The 20,959-nt window shown below is 39.2% G+C and overlaps 1 long non-coding RNA gene across 1 annotated transcript in view; it reads right to left on the reverse strand.

Annotated features, from left to right (window-relative positions):
* Positions 1-396: 396 nt before the first annotated feature.
* The window catches only part of LOC106885029, a 63,576-nt gene continuing 43,013 nt past the window's right edge, over positions 397-20,959 (reverse strand). Inside the window, exon 2 of the long non-coding RNA XR_001411338.1 lies at positions 397-569. This is a non-coding gene — a long non-coding RNA (uncharacterized LOC106885029). The remainder of the gene's footprint in view (positions 570-20,959) is intronic.

The following is a 20,959-nucleotide window of genomic DNA, read 5'->3' on the forward strand; positions in this document are numbered from 1 at the left end:
ATTATTCTGTGCTGTTTTATCTTTTTTTCCCCAGGATTTTCTTCAGAGGCTTTCACAGCACTAGTGAAATATATCACATTTTCAGACATACAAACTGTTTTATTTCCTATGTTCATAGTATGAACACATTATTTTTAATCCTCTAATTTTATTTTACAAGTATCAAAACAATTTTTAGCTCTGAATGGTAGGTTCAGAAATTCTATAACAATTTCAGCTATTCCAGAAATACATGTTTGGTTGTGAAAAGAGGCTTTTCATGCAGAATAGTGCAACTCCCTCAAATAAGACTATTAATAATAAACAGCAATGCTGCATTTCTTTGATAGTGATGAATAATAACATTAGTATTTAAATCATTATGATCTAGCTGATTATTTGATTCTTCAGTCAAAATTAATTCAAAAGCAAAATTTTTACACAGTTTATTGAATTAGGTATTACCTATTACATAGAACAGTGATGCTGTTTATAAACAGATTGTTTTCATCGTTATTCTATTTTTATTCCTTTAAGCAATGTCCTTGGTTCAGGAATCTTCTGATATGACCAGGAACAACTGTAGACCCCTGGCAGGAAAAAAAGGGAAATTAAATCCCAAGCAAAATATTTAAAACAAATAAATTCTTCAGAGGCTGGCCCAAGATTCTCTGTTATCAGAAGAAACACACTTGTAGGATTAAAAGTGTGCTTATTCATGTTTCATCATTTCCTACAATGGTCTGAAAGGCATGATGCTTTAAATATAAATAAATCAGTGACAGTTAACACACAGACCTATTAAAGAGGTCTCCTTAAAAGCAGGCAGATTCAAGTTATACAACGATCACTGACATTAAGGAAATTTTTGTAGTGGGTTTCATAAATGGATGACATGGCAGGTGAGTAATAAAAGTAGCCTGAAATAAAATATGAATTTTAAAAACAGTGTGTTTTTTCGTTGCTTTCCAGAAGCAGCCTTTACCAAATGGTTTCATTTGTTCCATTCAGACAGATTGTTCAAAGCTACCCTTGTAATAATTAAGGGCATCCTGAAGTCAGTGGCAGTTGCGATAATTGCTCAGAACAGTAAAAAAAAAAAAAAATCAAAATGAAAAAACCCGAGAGTCTTAACTTTAAAGTTGTTGTTGGGATTTCTTGTGACAGTCTGAAAGATGAATCACGAGTACTACAGGGACTGCTACTGGCTATCTGTGATTGACAAAGCTGCTATAATTGTATGACTTTCTTGTATAATGGTTTAAGCAAAAGCAAGGAGGCTTTATGAAAAAAAAAACCCAACAAAAAAAAAAAAAACAAAACCAAAAAAAGATAACCAAACCCAACACAGCAAAAGGACTGGAAAGCTTAACTGTGTTCACTGTCCATTGATGAAAGCACTGTTCTCTGATCCATGCTGCTATTGTTGGTTTTAGTTTAGCTCCTTCTCAATCAATATCTAACGGGGCATGATTTAATAAGGTTTTATAATCTCCAAAAGTGGGGGGAGGGCAGTTGTAGTATTGTCATTCATCAAAGGAGGCCTTTCAGGTTTCTTTGCTTTCACCTGCTGGGACCCATTTGGTCTCTTTCAAAGAGAATGCAATGACAAAATGAATAAGAAATGCTAGAATAAGAGTCCCTTATTCTGCCCAATAGTATAATCAATGAGTACTTGTAATCCCTATTGTACTTCACAGAGGTAGTTGTAAGACAATTAAATCTTGCTTCTCAGGCAAACGATTTTGGTAGTTAACCTGAAACAGCCAACAATATTGTAGAGAATGAATGCATCTGAAGCAATGATGTAATGGGATACTGCTTAGCTAGAAAAGCCTGGTGGTTTGGGGTTTTTTTTGTTTGTTTTGATTTTTTAGTAGCCTGAAACTGCAGTATATGCGAGCTACAATTACAGAAAAATACTGGAAAAAAAGAAAGAAGATATTTCAAATTTAATTCTCAAAGGTATGAAAGGGGGGAATAATCCATATATATGCTCTTTTAAACACAGTTTGTATCCTAAATGTACAACAAGAGAGTCTTATATTTTTATGACAGTCTAAATTCTAAGTGGTGGCTTAATAAATAGCAAACATTTACATAGTTAACATCATCATGATGTGACAACCAATTTAGCTTTAATTTCATTTGCATCATCTAAATTCAATTCTAGCCTTTTCCCTCCTTATTGAATTGCTTGCATGTCAGAAGAGAGCTTGTACTGTTTTGAAGAGACATGCATTCATTCTCTACTCTGCATTATTTGTCCACCTTCTACTGCGAGGACATTATTCTCTGAAAAACACTTATCTCCTGCATCATATCACTTTATGTACTTTTCTCTTAAAAATTGCATTTTTGCTATTAGACTCACTCTTGCATTATCTACATATTTCAGCAGAACTGTAAACATTCGCACTGCACAAAACAGAAATGGTAAAATAAGAATTGTTATGCCTCAGACAGCACATCCAGAAGATGCCAGAGTCAGCAGATGTATTTTATATAGAAGATGAAGGGAAATAAGTGTTATTTGCCATTTGTATTATGAAATATTTCTAAGGTAAACATATGTACTTCTATTGTCTTGAACAGCAATTGTACCTGTAGTTGAGATTAGACTGCCAATTTTCACTTTTCTACTCCAGATTTTAAAGAGAAGAAGAAAGCAAAAGTGAGATCTGCCATGGATTTGTGCTCTCCTGTTGGAAAATAACTCCATTCTCTCCTTTTTTGGTGGTGTAAGAGTGTCTCTTCGGCAAAAGGTCCATGACATCCATGTGAGACAATGCTTTGCACTGGATAAGGGATAGTGTTCTTTCAGAAGGCAATCCACCTTACAAAAATTTTAAGATTTCTGAATATGTTAAAAAAAACCTAGAGAGCTATCTGAAAGGACTCACAGAAATATAGCAAGAGTTTCAAAGTCCCTGAACCACTGTCCATAAATGCTACTGGAAGAACTCTAATCCTTGCCAGCTTTCCAGGTTCCACATGACCATTTTGTGATAAATCCCATACATGTTGTTTTGTACCTTGAATCATAAATACTCCCAACCTTGCCTTAAAATTAAAGCTCCATTGCCAGGGAAAGGCCACAAAATGCATTTTAAAAATTTCATATGGAGTAGTTACTCTTTATAAATACTACCCAGCAAAGTAGAGCTGCAACAAGAGAAAACAAAAATATACTCATCTCTGCCTCAACTGAAAGGGTCGAGTCTAATTTTGGGCAGAGAACATCAAATTTTCTGATTGGTTTAGACTAGATATTGTGCTAAGATTATTCAGCATTGAGTAGGAAAAAGTGTTGCATGTGGGATACAGTGGAAAAAACACAGAAAGGAAGAGAAATGCTGTCTAGAAATGGTTTGGAGGAGAAGGCAGAGGGAAACCACAGTGGGGGTTACCAGTGAGAAAGACCCTTGCCCATATGCTCGCAGTACTGCTGGTTACTACAGTTTCAGCTCCTTCTACTTTTTTATACAGTGAAAATCACTATAGTTTTAACTTCTCCCTCTCTCTTTCTGAATGTCCTGTGTCAAATCCCATCCTTTTGCACTGAAAGTCCAATTTGCCCTTGGTGTTAGCAGGAGCCTGATTTGGTCTCCTGAATCAAACTTGCCTTGCCAGTAGACAACCAGTGGCAACCGCACCGGTAACTGAGGTTTCACACAAAAACAGTGTCTCTTGCTGGCAGTCATTGTTTTCTGTATAGATGAAGCTCTTTCTACTCTTTTATACACAATAAAGATCATTATAACATTAACATTTTATGACCATGGGAGCTACATTTATTACTTTACTTGCGTGTTTCCAATTCTAAAATAAGAAGTATGACAGATACCATGCAGAAGTCAAACATCATTTCTGGGCGTTATAGCTGGTGTTGAACCCCTGGACTCTGATTTTTAGGTCTCCTCTCTATGAAGAAGAGTCTCTGATGACAATTCCAAGAGTAGCTGGCCATATGTGTCTGCAGTGCCAAGCCAGGCTCACTAAGGGCTCCCCCTCCTCGGTCAGCACTGGCCATGGTGACCACTGGTGTGCAGGAGTACGCTGGACGGAGAGAGCAGCCAGCTGTGCTCCCCTTGGCTTTCAGCAGCAGGAACAGGAGAAATAATTTCTCTAGCTGCCTTCTTTCTTCCCCATTTTTGTGTTTGCTGGGTGCTTACTTTGCCTTGTGAAGAGGAGATGCTTTCCTCCTGAAGTTCCTCAGCCCTGGCTTAAGGAACGCAGTGGAAGAAGGAATCTGCCTCTACAGCTCCATCAGTACAGAAGGGATGTTTATAGCTTCGTGGTGCTGCTGAACTCAGCTGGTTAACCAGCAGTGGCAACATTGCTGAGAGCTTCTCCTTCACCCAGATTGCCTGGCATAAGAAATCCATTAGAATCATAGAATCATAGAATCGTCTAGGTTGGAAGAGACCCTTGGGATCATCGAGTCCAACCATCACCCCTACTCTACAAAGTCCTCCCCTACACCATGTCCCTCAGCACTGCATCTAAACGGCCCTTAAACACAGCCAGGGATGGGGACTCCACCACCTCCCTGGGCAGCCTGTTCCAATGCCCGACCACTCTCTCTGTGAAAAATTCTTTCCCAATGTTCAATCTAAACCTACCCTGTTGGAGCTTGAAGCCATTCCCTCTCGTTCTGTCACTAATTACCTGTGAGAAGAGACCAGCACCAACCTCTCTACAGTGTCCTTTCATTACAGGAGAAGCAGCAAGAGTTGTCCTGCTCTTGTTTCTTTCAAAAGCAAAAGCTCAGGAAAGTCAATTAGTGGCAGCCAGGTCTATTCCCTTATTTTCATTCCTGGTGGCCAGGCTGAGCTTGCTGGAGTCCAACAGCCTTGGGCAACTTGCAGGTGGATGGGAATTCAAAAAAACTATGTGGAAAGCTGCTAGAAGATGACTCCTCAGGTAGCTGTGTGCTGTTTCTGAGGGTGGCACTAGCACGCCTGTTGAGTTTGGTTGATGAGATGAAGTGTCCCTCTGCACAGAAAAAAGTTCAAAAGCATCCTTTCATTTTCTTTTCTTCTTTATTTTCTGTGTTAAGGATATGGGAAACATCTGTTAAGCTACTGTGAAATTAGTTTTTTTTTTCTTGAGCAGGACATAATCATCTCTGAATACAGAGGTGCCTTCGGTTGTATTTGACCCATGGTGGCTGGCAGGTAGTTGGCTGAATACTCTTTTTTTACTGGACTTTTATGCTGTTTTGCTTATGAGAGGTTTTAAAGAAATTGAAACTGAGTTTGTAATACTGTTCTTATACTTCAAAATAATAAAAAAGTAGGAGTTTTTTCTTTCTTAATAAAAGACCAGCATTTTGTTCTGGATTTATTTCATTTTTTTTCTTGGGAAAAGGGTAGTGGAAGGTACTGATTTTTCGGTGGAGCTACATCACCAAGAAAGGAACTTTGGGGAATAATACAGCTGTATGCATTGATACACAGTGCAATAGCATTCAGCATACGCACTTGGTAGTTACAGAGTTAATTTTCAGCAGTAATTCAGCAAGATAAGCTAACCAGGATCAAATCACAGGGCCACACAAAAATCCCAGACGAAAGGAGAAACCACCAGTCCTTATTTATGTCAGCATGTCTGCTGCACAAACGTAGGAGGGCAAGTTTGTAGCCAGGAGACATTTCAAATAAACAAGCTTATTTTTGCAAAAAGCAAAATAGAAATCAAAACATCGGCTAATGCAGTTAAAAGCTCTTACAGAACTCGTGCTATCTGGGCACAGGTGCAACACAAGGATGCATTTATTTCCTTTTCATAGCCCTACCTTTAATCTTCAGCTTAACTGGACCCTCTGCTCTTTGTACTTTCCCTGGCGATTCCCCCAGCGGCAGGGTTAAATGAGAGGGACAGACAGGATTGCTCTGTGGCCCTAACGGGGAGCACTAACATCTGCCAGAATCGTAACAACAAAGTTATTAGGAGCCATGCCAACTGTGGCTTCTATGGTGGTGTTCAAACCGTTTCAATGCAAGCCTTTAAGGCAAAGCTTGCCATTTAAAAATTGCATTTCTTGGCTCGGTTTTGCGCACACAAAAATGAGGGTGCCTCCGTGAGAACAGGTACCTGCCTTTTTGTGCAAAAAAATGACTCGAGAGTCAGAGGAACAGGTCTGCCATTAACTCTTGCCACCTTCAAGAGCACCTGATGAGTTGTCAGCAGGGTTTTATTTTTTTTTAAGACGGTATTTTGTTTTAGTCTGTTTTGGGAGGAGATGCTCCATCTGACAAAATTTAACCTCAAATTCTTTCCCGCACAAAATTCTACGCAAGGATTCACACGTGCAATAAAATTTGCCACAGTGGGGCCAGATTCTTAGCATATTTCAAAGGAACTGCACTCACTTGCACTTGCTGTGCCCTAGAGCTTTCTGCCATACATAGCTCACGTTTGTGACAGAAACCAGGTGGCCATACAGACCTTCTGGCCCTTGAAATAACCCAACTGGGCTGAACCCAACTCAGATCTGCAAGGCTTTTGACAAGATTCATCCCATTAGTTGCAGTAACACAGAATTTTAAACTATAATATATTAAAGTAAAAAATAAAAGAAGATGGTTGAGGAGGATTGTTAGTTCAATAGAAAGTGTAAATACACACTGTCTTACACTGAGAAAAAATATTATTTAGAAGACAACTTCTTGGTTTGGGTTGCCTCATCTCAAGGTTTTCAGGGATGTGTTCTTTTGCCTATGACTTAGACATAAATTCCTAATTCTGCCTCTGTTACAAGATGTGGCAATTTTTTTAAAACAGCTTTAAAAGGAAAGATCCTCTCCAAAATCCCAAGAGGTCTATCTGGCATCCATATTATAAGTCAAATAATGCAAAAATTGTCCAGCCTCAGAACTTGCTGTGTGAGGCACAACAGAAACTTTACACAAAAATCTCAGCTTTGTCTCTAGCCAGTTTAGAGGTGTCTGGGTTTTGAATTCTTCTTTTTGTTGGAACCAAGTGAAATTAATGATTTGGCAACTTCAAACATTTCAACTTGGACTGAGAGAAAATAAAATCTTAGTTTGAGCCCAAGGCAAAAAATTTCTGTGTTTCCCATAGCTTTAGAAAATGCAAGTAACTTTAAAGCCTCTGTGATTGATATGGACTTGTATAATAGTAAATCAGAAGCTGGGAAATCTATTATATCTGTATAAACTTAACTATATCAATAGCATATGAAATGAATCATGCTGTTCAGTTTCCTAGGCTGTAACAACTGTTCTGAGAAGACGTAATTTTTCTACAAGAGTTTTAAAAGAGTTTCTTAAAGTGAACTTCAGGCTACAACAGGTTTGTCGTTCATCCACTGCTGAGCACAGAGGCTTAATTTTACTTTTTTTTTTTTTCTGCTGTTGCTTTAAATTAAGCCAGTTACCCAAAAGATCAAAAGAGCTTTTAGATGGCTACTTTGTGATGGAGGAAACGGTGGTGTGGACCCGGAGTACAATAAAGTTTGTTAGGCCTGTTGCAAAAAATATAGACAGTTGGGCCAAATTTATCCCGAATACAACCTGGTGGAAATTGCCAAGTCTGCACCAGGAAAAAAAAAAAAAGGGAGAGGTGTAAATTCTGCTGGGAAAGCAAAAACATGAAAAACAAATGAAACGGCAACGAAATAAAAAAATAAAAAAATTAAAAACATAAATAAATAAATAAATAAAAACCCAAACCAAAACAGAACAACTCATAACCAAAACCGTGCACTTTTTTTTTGTTTGTTTGTTTTTTTCCAAGGGGAAGGCAGACCCCAACCGCGTTTCTTTGCCGATGGGGTCAGGCTGCTCCGGCCCCCGCGGGTCTGCGCGGGGCTACGCGGGGCAGCGCGGTGCTGCGCGGTGCTCTCCTGCCATCTAGCGGCTGCCGCCCAGCATCCCGGCGGGATAAAACAGCACTTAAATCTGGAGTCCGTGTATAACGATGCGTATCCCACGTATTTGATGGCGCACCAGGGTAATTATGAGTCAAATATCTGCTCCTCCCGAAACCAGCAGGTTCAGAGCCAGCTGGCACCAATGCTTTTCTAACACGCTTTGGGTGTTTTTTTTGGTGGTTTTTGTTGTTTGTTAGTTTGTTTTCTTTTTTTCTCCTCCCCCTGTGTTGGCACAGGAATTTATGGGCTGGATCAAACTGCAAATCTCCATGTTGGCTGTGTGTTTCAGCCTTTAATGGGTAACAAAGAAACATCCTCCCTTGGAACATAATGGAGAGGAATTGGTTGGTTTCACACAATAATGCGGAATAATTAACTTCACAGACTATTTGTGGATCTAAGCTGTTTCTGGATGTCCAGAGGTATTTATTTTTTCCCTTCTCGTAGCTCCACCACTTTCCCCATTAACCTCATCCTACCACTCTGACCCACACTGGGGCCTGTCTATTTTGCCATAGGCCTCTGAGCTGGTTGATAACTGTCCCCTTCCCTCTGCTGTGTATCCACACCATTTCCAGATCTCCTCATGTCACCTTTATTGTCTAATATTTGCAAATTTTTTGGCTTCACACCATCATGAAAGGCCGTTGCAGGTGGTGATGAGGACCTTACATGCACAAATAATTACTATTATGGATCAACATTCACGTTCCTCAAATACCATAACAAGGAAATCCAGATAGTACATAATAAAGGTTGTATATGAGTCCTGCCACAAAACATCAAAAACAGCCCAAACCTTCATCTTCACGTCCCTCAAGCAGTATCCCCATCTGAATATTGAGAAAAACAACATAGATTTTTTTTTCTACAAGACATATTTAAAACAAGAGCAAGAAGATGGGGGAACACTCTTTAGGACCAAGCTGAAGAACAGAAGGAAGTGTTTTACTGTACCATCTGCATTGGAATAATTCCCCAACAAATAATTGATGAAATTATGTCCGGATCAATTCTTTAGCCTGGAAACCTCTGTACTACTTTCCTTTGTAAACTACTGTAATGTCCTTTTTATGTTGTTTGTTTGGTTTGATTTTTTTTTTTTTTTTTTTCAAATTTCCTTCATGTGACACCTTTCTTTTGCTCCCTTTTGGATTTCTACAGAGTCACAGAACAATCTGGATGTTCAGTCTGGAGCACAAACATAAAACCTAAATATGTTGAATAAGAATTTTTTTTTTTTGCATTAACTCAGAAAGGACGCAAATACTGGAATTTTATGTCAAAATTATGTGCTGTGTTTTGAATATCATTCCACGTAGAACAGAATTCTACCATTGCTTTGCACATTTTCTTGCATGAAACAGAGAAAAATTCATAATTGTTCTGTATAACCCAGTTAGCCACGTAATTCCTTATCTAAAACTAGAAAACCATGTCACAGAATCACAGAATCTTCTGGGCTGGAAGGGACCTTAAAGATCATCTTGTCCAACCATCAACCTAACTGACAAAAATAGACACCCGTGCAACAAACAAGAAGCAACACCATCACTGACATTATATCATGTCTGATATAATAGTGCTCTTATTCTACTATTGATTTGAGTTGACCTTGGTAACTCAATGAAATAGGAAAAAATATTTCTTAAAGGTCTATGCTGCTCTCCTTAAATAAAAAAAAACTGTTCTGAAGCTTGGTTTTCTACATTTTATACCCTTGGCCTTCAATATTTTTCCTGACTGGAGCTACTCTAAGATATTTTTTTTAAGACCAAAACCTATGGGGTTCCTCCTGTGAGTGTTGCCATTTAGGCTTGTACAGTAAGGTCCCCTGTTGTGCAGCTTAGTGTCTTCTGCTGTTCCTAACACCTCCTCTGAGTTTCACACACATTCCCCCCATCTCCTGGTGTTCCAGAGCACCTTTTGTTTCACTCCCAGCTTCCCCTTCTTCGGTTCTGTGTTAAAAGAAGCAGAAAACCCTTTTTCGCCCTGTATTTGAGCAGTGGCTTTCCCCTCGTGGGTTTCTCACCCACTTTGCATCTGGGGCTGCCTTCGACCCGACGACACACAAAGCCAGGCCAGCTCTTCATTCACCCCACCATTCTGTGCGAATCAAAACAAATTCAATGGCAGATGGCTTGTGGCAATTTAATGAAACGTCTAGTCACCGAGCAGCCTCACCCTTGTAAACTTGGGAGTAATGAACTGGCTGTTGTACCAGCTACTGTAATGAAGCAGAGGAGGCTCCACACCAAGGAGACCTCAAGAGGAGGTGCCTCCTTCAGCTCCTGCTCCACAGGCTCCAGCTCTGGGGCTGGCAGATGCCCCACACATCCCAGCCCCACACAGGTGTTGCTGCTTCACACCACTGTCATCACTATAAATTTATTTTTATTTCATTTAAATAGATTGTATTTTAAAATATTAAAATATTTTTAAATATTTTAAATATTTAAATAATTATAATGAAATTTAAATTTAAATCATAATAATAAAATTTAAGCAAAAATTTAAATATTGTTGTATTTTAAAATATTTAGAATATATAAATATATATAATATATATTTATATATTATTAGATAGATAGATAGATATAAAATATATATAAATATTTTAAAATATTTAAATATTTTATTTAAATTTATTTTACTCTTTTTTAATTTTTTTTTTTACTACTTTCGCCTGGAGTGTACAGTGCCTCCCCACATCCTTCGTGTCTCAGAGGGAAAACAAGCACCACTACAAGACCTGAACGTTATACATGCTACACATGAAAGGGGTGTCACCGCTGCCATCGTAGTAGGATGGGGGGTGTACATCCTCACTTCCCTCTGCAGAAGATTCTGCAGGCAAAAAAAAAGTTCCAGTGGGGTTCAGTCGCTCCCTTCCAGCCGTGCTTTGCAGAGCATCTGCACACACCTCTGCATTTTCTGTACTTTCTCGGGATTTGAATAGTGCTGGTGCAAGTTTGCTGGGTTTATAGGGCCATGAGTCAGTCCTGGGGTACCATGGCCATGGGCCAAATACAGCCACCAATCAGACCCCACTGCAGAACATGGAAGTGGCCCCAGTGACTTCAGAGGGGGGGAGAAAGATCCTTGCTGTTAAAATCTGCTGTTAAAAGGCTCAGAGATATAGTTTCTGAAGCATGGCACTTTTTGAAGCATCTCTGAAACTGAGGTTCTAAGCGACACAAGGAACACTGCCGTCCCGGTCTGTCCCCAGTGCTGAGCAACAGAAACAGAGTTTTTGTAAGAATTCTATGTGAGTGTGATTTTGGTGCGTACATTCTTGTATGATTATGCTGATTATATCTGATTTCTCATGGGAACCAGCATAACTTGCTTCATTCCAGTCAAATGGCATTATACTAAAACCCCAGTTTTGGGTTCATTAGTACTAGAAAGAATTTTGCCATCGACTTCAATGGGAGCAGAAAATGCTACTTTTTCAACATTGTAACCTATTACTCCACAAAGCCTTCTTTTACACCCACACTGATTCTCTAGGTTTAGATTGAACATTAGGAAAGAATTTTTCACTGAAAGTGTGGTCGGGCATTGGAACAGGCTGCCCAGGGAGGTGGTGGAGTCACCATCCCTGGCTGTGTTTAAGGGCCGTTTAGATGCAGTGCTGAGGGACATGGTGTAGGGGAGGACTTTGTAGAGTAGGGTAGATGGTTGGACTCGATTATCCCAAGGGTTTCTTCCAACCTGAACGATTCTATGATTCTATGAAAAGGTGAGATGAAAAAAATAAGAGGAAATGCAATTTTACAAATTTATTATTTCCCTAATTTAAAATGAAACTAGAGAAAGAGAACTAACACCAAAATGGGCTTTGAAAATGTAGAAAGAGATGAAAATCAGATGAATTCAGGCATATCTCTCTGAAGTTACTCAGATGATGAATTATTTTCTGATTATATATCTCATATTAGTGTGGTGCTTGCACAGATTGGTCCATGCCTGTTGCATGGCTGTAGGTGCTAAGTGTCTTCCAGCTCACCAGGACAACATGCAACATGAAGAGCTTACGGTGGTATTGTTCAAGTCAGCTTGATAATTAATGATTTTTAATATTTTTTTCGCCTCTTTTTGACCGTAGCATTTTTTCAGAGTAACGTAGTAATGGGATGAATCCCTGCAGCCTCTGTTCTTCCTTCTGACCAAAGGCTGTGCACCAGAGAAACCCTGCACAAGGCATTGCACCCATCTGGTGGAGGCTCTTCCTGAACGTGGGTTGATCTGGGGAACAAGGGCTGGAGATGGGGACGTTGGAGAAGAAGGACATGAAGAGCTTCAGAGCGCTGTTGCTGTTGTCAATGTAGGGTCCACTCCTGTGCCCCAAGCATCTAACCCACCAGCATTGATGCCTACCTAGCTTTCATTAGAGACACTGGCTTCCCTGATGCAGGTAAATCAGTATGTCCACAGTCGTTTTTTCCCTCTGCTGGTGCACAGGTCCCCCTCCAATGCATCACGTGCACCGCTCAGCAAAACTTATCCAAGAACTTCTAAAAGTGATGGAAAACCTCCCGTTCGTTGGCAAGACAAACCAAGCAAGTGAGCAAAACACTAGCGTCCCATTAAATGATAATCAACTTTTTAGGTAATTTCCCTTTCATACCTTTGTATTTATCTCGTGGACGCACTAATCAACAGCCACTGTCACTGTTTTTCAACCCTTTGCACACCAGTATTTCCCTTCACCGGAAAACAACCTCTCTGGCAACACAGCATAATGAATGTTCATAAATGATGACATTTTAATGATTCACTGCATGGAGGGATGCTTTGTAAAAGTCAGAGACCGGCAGACATGACGATTGCTATATTCATGGAATTATTCCAGGACACCTGGGGAAATGAGCCCTAAAAGAGAAATCCAGACGAGTTATTTTAGCTTGAGGTTTTGGGTTTTTTTCCAAAGAAACACTGTTTCAGCGGTAGTATTGTGCAGTGATTAATTACATCACCCACTCACTGGCTATATTAATCATAGGTGAGCTCCTTATGGATATTCCAAAAGATTTATTCTCCGTGCTGTTCTCTTTCAAAATCCCAGCAGAAATTCAGATAGGGTGAACAAAGCTGTGCCCTTGAATATGTTACAGGCCCTATTGCTTCCTTACAATTGATAGTCTTATTTCTGAAAGTATATTGGTTAATTTGCTTCACCACTACTGAGAGCAGAGAGAGAGACTAAGCAGCTGAGGAGACATTATGAGCACAGAGTCAAAAAGTGTTAGTTTGCTTGTCCTGGGATTGGCAGGAGCTCAGGACACCAGATCATGGTCTGTTTCTCTATCAGGTCACTGAACCCAGTGGTGGCAGCACCTTCCACAACAGAAGACCCTTCCCAGAAGAAGACACCCATGGGACGCATCATTTTCTGGCAGTTCAGCCCAGATTGCTGCTAATTGGGGAACCTCGTTAGTATTCAAAGAGACCCCTAAAAGAAATGCCCAAAGCCCAAGTTTTTAGGAAAGTAAAACAAAAGTAATTAAACAGTTAGCAGAATGTCTCCATTTACAGTATCAGGAAACTTCCTCATGTTGAGAAGCAAAGTGTTGAAGAACTCTAGAAAAGGAAGAATCAGAGGCAGCTAAAAGGAAGAATTTGTTGACATGTAGAATACCATAAATATTGACCAGATATTATTCTCAATTGGTCCACAATTTAAATAAAAAATAATAAAAAAAAGGAAAGGCAAAAAAGGAAGAGAGAAAGTTTTTTTTGTTGTTGTTGCATACATCAAACTCCTTGAAGCAAGTCAGTGTCACTGCTGTAGGTTTTTAAAAAAGTGGGGTAATTTTAGCTTATGCTAACATTTCTGTTGAGAAAGGCCTGATGTACACAATGCTTTTTGATAAGTCCATATATTTAAGGTAAATTTAAATTTTTTATTTGAACTCTAGAGACTTGTCTCTAAAACAGCAACCTATGATCATCTCCCGTAGACTTCCCCAGTGCGCTGCGTTTCCAGTTTGAAGGGAAGAAGGGAGTTTGCCCACAGGAACTCAAGATGTGTCACATGTACCATCCCTGACATGTGCTGGTCCATGATTCTTCACGGGTCTTGATTCTTCACCTGCATCAACCCTCCTGAAGTAAAGTGGCAGAGCAGCAGCTGCCAAAGAACAAAATCTGAACTTACAGCTGCTGCGAGGGGGTCTGACACCCATCTTCCACTTGTCTGATCAAAACCAGAACACATCTTCTCCCTGTGTCACTCACCCCAGTCCTGTCACCCTCCGACCAATGACCATTATGGACCTCCACTTCAGTGCAGCCAGAAAACCCTCCTTGGCCCCTCTTGACTTACACCGTGAACAGCACTACCTTTAAAAATTGGATGCCACTCAAAAATCTAAACAGTACTTGCTTCTGTATTGGCAGAAAAGTAATTAGGGGTCCAGCATACTATTGTATTGCTGCTTGGACAATTCCTATCATTATTGTAAGCTGGGCTTGTTCCTTAAGTAACACAACACGGAGTGTCTGATTACAAAATGATAAGAATAACACCAAAAAAAAAGAGCCAGCAGGTGACATTGCTTTAGCACCATCACCCCAGAAAAGAGGAAAAGATGATTCTCACTAATCATCATTTAAAATGAGACAAGAGAGAAACCTCACTCACTGCTAATTCAGACTTTCCAATAGGGCTTAGCTTGTCACCGTGTGTAGCTTTCTTCCCTTTGATAAGGTCAGTTTGCCAGAAAGAACAAAGTGCCCATAAGTAATACATTACTCAACCACTTGTATACATACACCTATTTTTCTTACCAGGTCTCACTATTCAGGAAGGTACAGACATGGCATCATGATAAAAAGGGTCATTTAAAAGGCTTCACAGAGGCTCTGTACTGTGAAGGATTGAATTTTCACTTGAACGCCTACATTTTCACATCTTTTTCTTTACAGAAATATTAGTTTTGAATGGCAGGCTGCGATTGGGTGTTTTCTTCTGTCACTGACCGGGAATATATAAAATATTAGCGCTTATTTGTCCCAGGAGAGGGCTGTGGCTAGCTCAGAGGTGCATCGTTGTGGTGATGGAGAGTATACATCCAGCCCTGGCCAGCAGTCTCCTCCAGCTCTGCTCCGATGGGGCTGCTACAGAATGGCCAAATTAAGACAAATTCTGAAATCATTAGTTCCCAGGCATATTCGCAGGACTGACTCTCTTAATCACCGTGCTTTCCACACGCCGGCAGAATGCTGACTCCGATCTGTTTTTTTCCCTCTTCTCAGCGAATTTAAGTGTTAAAGGGCAACATTTAAAAGATATCTGCATGCAAATTGCAGGAATAATTGTGGGCTTGCATTTGTGCACACTTTACAACTGAGTAAGGTGGAGTAACTCCGTGGTCCTGTTGGAATATCTACTTGATACCTGAAAGTACAGAAGGCTGCACAGACACAAAAGCCATCTCAAAAAGAGTGTATGGATAAATTTAGGAAAAATTGTGGGTTTTTTCAGGTATTGTAATTCCTCCAAAACACAGTTTTGGTGACGTTTTTAAAGGTGAGTTTAGTTTTACCTGAAGGGGAGTGAAAATTCTGGTTTGATATGGGCATTAGGCTGCATATCTGATGGTTGTGTTTTTACAGCAAGTTGTACAATGTTTGCTAGTTTCCTGCTGAAACCCTGAATTAGGTTTGGGCACAGCAAACCTGATGAAAGATTTACCCAGTTCCATGCAAAAGCTCGGGGGACAACACCCTCACCCCTGCCTTAGCAGTGATGGTGGTTTCACATTCTTCCTCCTTGCAGAGCCCCCCATGCTGAGCACCGTGCAGATGTGAAAGAAAGAGAAACCTCAGCATTTCATTTGCAGGAAAATTGCCTTCTGGTTGAAAAGCAGGGAGGCTCTTCGCCTCCACAGCCTGTTTGAAAGAATGAACTTTTTTCTATTGATCTGCAGTAGCTTTTGAATGATGTTCAGCACCACCTTGAACAATTGTTGCGCCACAATATTTATTTTTATCAGGGTATTCTAGATACTGACAGTGGGGAATTCTGCAATTAATTTGACTATTGTGACAGTGGAAGCCCAGATTGCACTAAGGTTCATTTTGTGTGTAAAACTCTCATTTCAGATCCATGCCTGCTTCTTTCCCAGAAAAAGAGATTTCTTCTGCTAATCTCTTAGCTCTATTTTTCTCATACTCTATTTTAAAACACAGAAGTAAAAAGAAGGTGCCAAGCAGGGTCAAGAAGAGAAGCATATCTTAACAGGCCACAAAATACAAGCACTGTACTTCTGACAAAAAGGGAAATTAATATACACTGCTTTTCTAAACTGTGAATAGATATATGAGTTATTACTTTTTCTTTTATTTGTCAGGCATTCTTACACATTTTTTCCCTTCTAACAACCTTTATCTTCATGAAATTCTTTCTAAGGTGCTTCTGTTTGTTGTATGGTAAGCTTTAGAATAACTGCAAAAGAATCTCATAAATGCAAAATAATTTGAAACTGTCTCCTGCTCTAATATATGCCTTTCCTCTCCTCCAAGGAAGAAATCACCTTTAAATAAAACTACATAAATGTAATCCCTTACAAATGTCTCATACAGAGAAGGTAGTACAGCTAAGCAGCAAACTATCTGATGTTATGAGCTTAAATACGAGGTGTTGATTCATCATATGTTATAAAAGAGGCTTCCCTGGATGCTTTTATCTCAAGTTCTGATTCTCTGCTTATTGACAAAATTCAGGAGTATTCCTGGGCAATATGTTTTCTAATGGATTACTCTTCTTCACATTTGTTGCAGTACAGTAATTTTGAGCAATCACAGGCTGTTTGAGGACAGCTGGGAGGTAGAGCCTGAGTGGGTACAAATGGGATGAAGAGCACAAGAACGAACACGTTGGGTCAGACGAAAGCTCACGTAAACCCCAGAGCATGGCTGGCAGTGGGCTCTTGGGGGAGAAGACCACCAGCAGTGTGACCCTTCCCTCAGCACAGCCGAGCTGTCCCTTATCACCTCCTGGTATCTGACAGCCACAGGCTTGAGAACTTCCAGACTCGAAGCTCCATTTGGGACTTTGTTGGATCAATCAGTTATAAGTCTATCTGGATATTTTTGACAAATTAGATCTATGAGTGTCATAGACTCCTGAGAATCTATTAAATGCTGAGGGGAGGGGGCAAAGCCCCTTTCTTCATTAGAAACCTGCTGCCAAGTAATTTCACATGGTACTCCAAAGCTCTACTATCATAAGGAAATCAAATGTTAATTCCCTATTCACCTTCTCTAAGTCACTCATGATTTTATTGATCTCTGTCATTCTCTCTATCAGTTGTGCCTTTCCTATTCTCTTTTCCAAGTTACTTTCCTTGGTTTCATACCCTTTCTATAACAGACTGCTCAGAATTGCATTAGATGCCCAGGATCAGGGAGTACCTGTGAATTTACAGCAACATTAAAAAGCTTTTTTGTGTTTTTGTTTTTTGCTCATGTCTGAATAATTACTAGCATCCTAGTGCTGAACACCAGTGTCTGTGATAATGCAGCTCAAAAAGAGGACCCAACCTGGGATGTAACTAACACAGACTCATTTCACACGCACTTCCTTCCTTCCTTTTTAACGTCCTGCTCTGCTCCTGTGTGTGTAAGATAGCACAAGAGGTTGAAGCCATAGGAAGGGGAAGTTACGCTGTGGTGAACACCGATTTTCCTACACATTTCACATAATCAGCCTTTGAGGAACATTAAGTTATCCAGCTACTGTATTTACTTTGGCTGGTTTTCAACAGTATCGATTTTCTTGTAACATGGTGTTATATCTTACTTATTTGTGAGTTCCTCTTGTATTAATTATTGTTCCTTTATAATTCTGTGGTTATTTGGACTTCCTTTTCCTTTGAAAGAACTAGCACTTTAAATAATCTCTTTATAAACTCAAGTGAACTGTTTATCCCCCATCTCCCTTATTTATCCTTTGCTCCTCATTTTGCAGCCAGGTCTGCACTTGGCATCTGCTGCTTTTAAACTGGATATCGAGCCATACCTCACATCAGTTCTTGCTTTTATATACTTAATTCCCCAACATATTCTTGTTATTGACATAATTAAAGTAGCTAGCCCTCTGTTTTCATGATTTTGTCATTTTCTTAACTGTGCAGTTTTCCTTCTGTAGGGTGGTTACCACGAAAAGTAATGAATTTTATGCTCTTTAACATCTTAATAAATGACCTGAAAAAAATGAGTGAATGGCAATATGCCAAAATTTTTTGGTGCTGAAAACCTTTTCAGGATATTCAGATTTAATGCTGCTTGCAAAAACTTCCAGTAGAAAAGTAGAGGAAAATCATTGCAATGTAATGCAAATGGGATGAAAAAGAAATGCCATTGCATGTGTACAGTGATGGCTGATACATTTAGACACAGGAAGTGTAGACCCAAAACCAAATAAAAATACATACTGAGACACTAGGAAAATAATACTAAAGAAACCAGAAAATATCATCATGCCACAGCTTAAATTTCTGCTGTTCCTGTGGCTTGAATATTCTGTGGAGTTCCAACTCCTTCATCTCAAAAAAAGATGTAATAGAACTTGCAAAGATATAGAGAAAGGGCAAAAAGCATGATCAGATACGAAACAGAATCTATATGAAAAGAGATTAAATAAACTAGGCTTCTTGGCTTGGGAGAGAGCACAGAGAAAATGAACATTGGGCTGCAAACTCTGATTACTTGCAACATAAAAAATAGATCAAGATAACAGTGAGATTCACTTCCATGGGGGCAAAATGAAGCCCATGTTCTGTGCACTAATTGTTAAAAAGGGGTTAAAGAAAAGAAAAAAGAAAAGATTGAACAAATTAATGGGGGGGCAAACTCACTGATGCTTATGAAACATAAAAATCTAGATGTAACCTCTAAATCCGAATATTCCTAAATTACTGTTTGTAGAGATGGTATAGCAGGGAGAAGTTCATGCACATATATGTGACCCTATCTCTTATACTTTTAATAGTAACTTCAAGCGTTGCTGGTAGTATGTGCCACCATCTGTGCTGAATAATTCTTGCAGTGATTTTGATACACTCTAGTTAACACTTTCTCCATGCAATCACAATGGAAGCATACAGAATTCTCTATGTTGTAATATTGCCTTGTATTCTGCATGTTTATGGGGTTGTTTTTTTCAGGTGAGAAGCCAGGTGAATAGAAAATCAAATTGACCACAAAAATCAAACTGACCTCTGTAGGGTGTGTTACTCAATAAGCAGCAAGAATTTAAGGTCTTCCTGTGTCTCTAAGACGTTACCACAATGACTATCCAAGAAATGTCTACCCAGACAGAAAAATAAAAAATTTTGAAGCCTACGAACACAAAAAAGACCTTTCCATCATTTAGGAAACAAGTTTTGCCAGATTAATTTAGCAAAAAGTTGCTAAGCCATTTTCCATTATGTTTGAAAGGTCATGGCTGTCTGGTGAAGTTCCCACTCACTGGAAAAGGGGAAACGTAACCCACATTTTCAAAAAGGGAAAAAAGGAAGACCCAGGGAACTACAGGCCTGTCAGTCACCTCTGTGCCTGGCAAGATGATGGAGCAGATCCTCCTGGAATCTCCGTTAAGACACATGGAAAATAAGGAGGTGACTTGTGACAGCCAACATGGCATCACCAAGGGCAAATCGTGCCTGGTGGCCTTTTACAGTATTGCCACAGCATTGGTAGAAAAAGGGAGAGCAACAGAAGTCATCTACGGGGCAAGATCCTGCACCTGTAATTCCCCCCAGAATATTTTCAAAGACAGTGGACTTGGTATGGTCAGAGAGAGAAAGGTTTGTTTGAAATGAGTTGAAAAGGATATGAATAAAAGAGATGGAGTGATTGAGAGGAAAAGAAAGAAAACGGAAGTTCTCACAACATCCAGGCTAGCAGGTATCCCACTTTATTCTTCAGCAGTTTATGATATAAAAACAGAACAAAACTCCCCTCTGGTATCTGCTTCCGTATTTCTGTTCTATAAATTATACGGGTAAAAGTATACCAGCAGTGTAATTGGAGATCTCTGCACTCCCTTGGTGTTAGGGTCATAAGTAAATAATAAAAGGACAATGTTTAAGATTGGGATAAATGCCTTTTCAAAAAAAAAAAAAACAAACACAACATTGCTATGATAAATAATTATTATTTATATTATATAACATATAATTATAATTATATAATATATTATAAGAATAATAAAAAATATTAATAACAACAAACAAGGAAATGGTAAAATAGCTTGTTTCCCTTGGAGACAGAGGGAATGAAGTCTACCTGAAGACTAATTGAAATTTAATTTACATCTCTGATTTATTTGACTGCTCACTGCTGGGTGGTAAAAGCTAGATACCAAATGACTTACAGTATTTCTCCCTACACTCACGTAAGTTAGCAGACCAGCTTACTGTCACCCTGGGCTAACAGAGAGAATAATTTCACCATTCCTGCTGCTCAACATTAAGGGGAATGAATCTCATTCTCTTCCTTCTTTTTGTAGTTTATCAGATGATTTATTTACAGAGCAGTCTGTATGGCAAGTAAACAAATATGTTATTTTTACTGTCTGCAGCCTGCAAATGGATTCTGAACATGAAAAAGAGACAGAGTAAATGTCTTTCCTGGATGTGTGAAAAATTCAACAACAGCCCTGGAAAATAAAGGGAACTGTATTACCAGGCGTTTAGCAAGAGCTGATTTACATACTGGAGTAGATCTTTCATGAATTACACAGAAATGCAAAAGAGAAAGGGGTTTTTTTAAAAAAAAAAGCCTGCAATTGCTCTCTACCACTGTGCATGTTGATGAATCTCTAGCACATGTTAATTAATGCCCTATTGTGTTTGGCAGCTTACCAAGGGTTGGGACTGAAGACAGAGGGATCCTTTAGACTAAAAGTCGCTTACAACATATATTGAATGGAAAAGATTTGTATTTATACAAGCTGTGAATATTCATTAGGAAGAAGCCTTTTGCTGTTAGTGAAATTAACTGAGATGAACTGCCATCTATCACAATATTTTATCATTAATACAGTAAAATCTTATACCCTATAGA

This window comes from Calidris pugnax, unplaced genomic scaffold, assembly GCF_001431845.1.
Source record: "Calidris pugnax isolate Ruff unplaced genomic scaffold, ASM143184v1 scaffold40, whole genome shotgun sequence".
Lineage (NCBI taxonomy): Eukaryota > Metazoa > Chordata > Aves > Charadriiformes > Scolopacidae > Calidris > Calidris pugnax.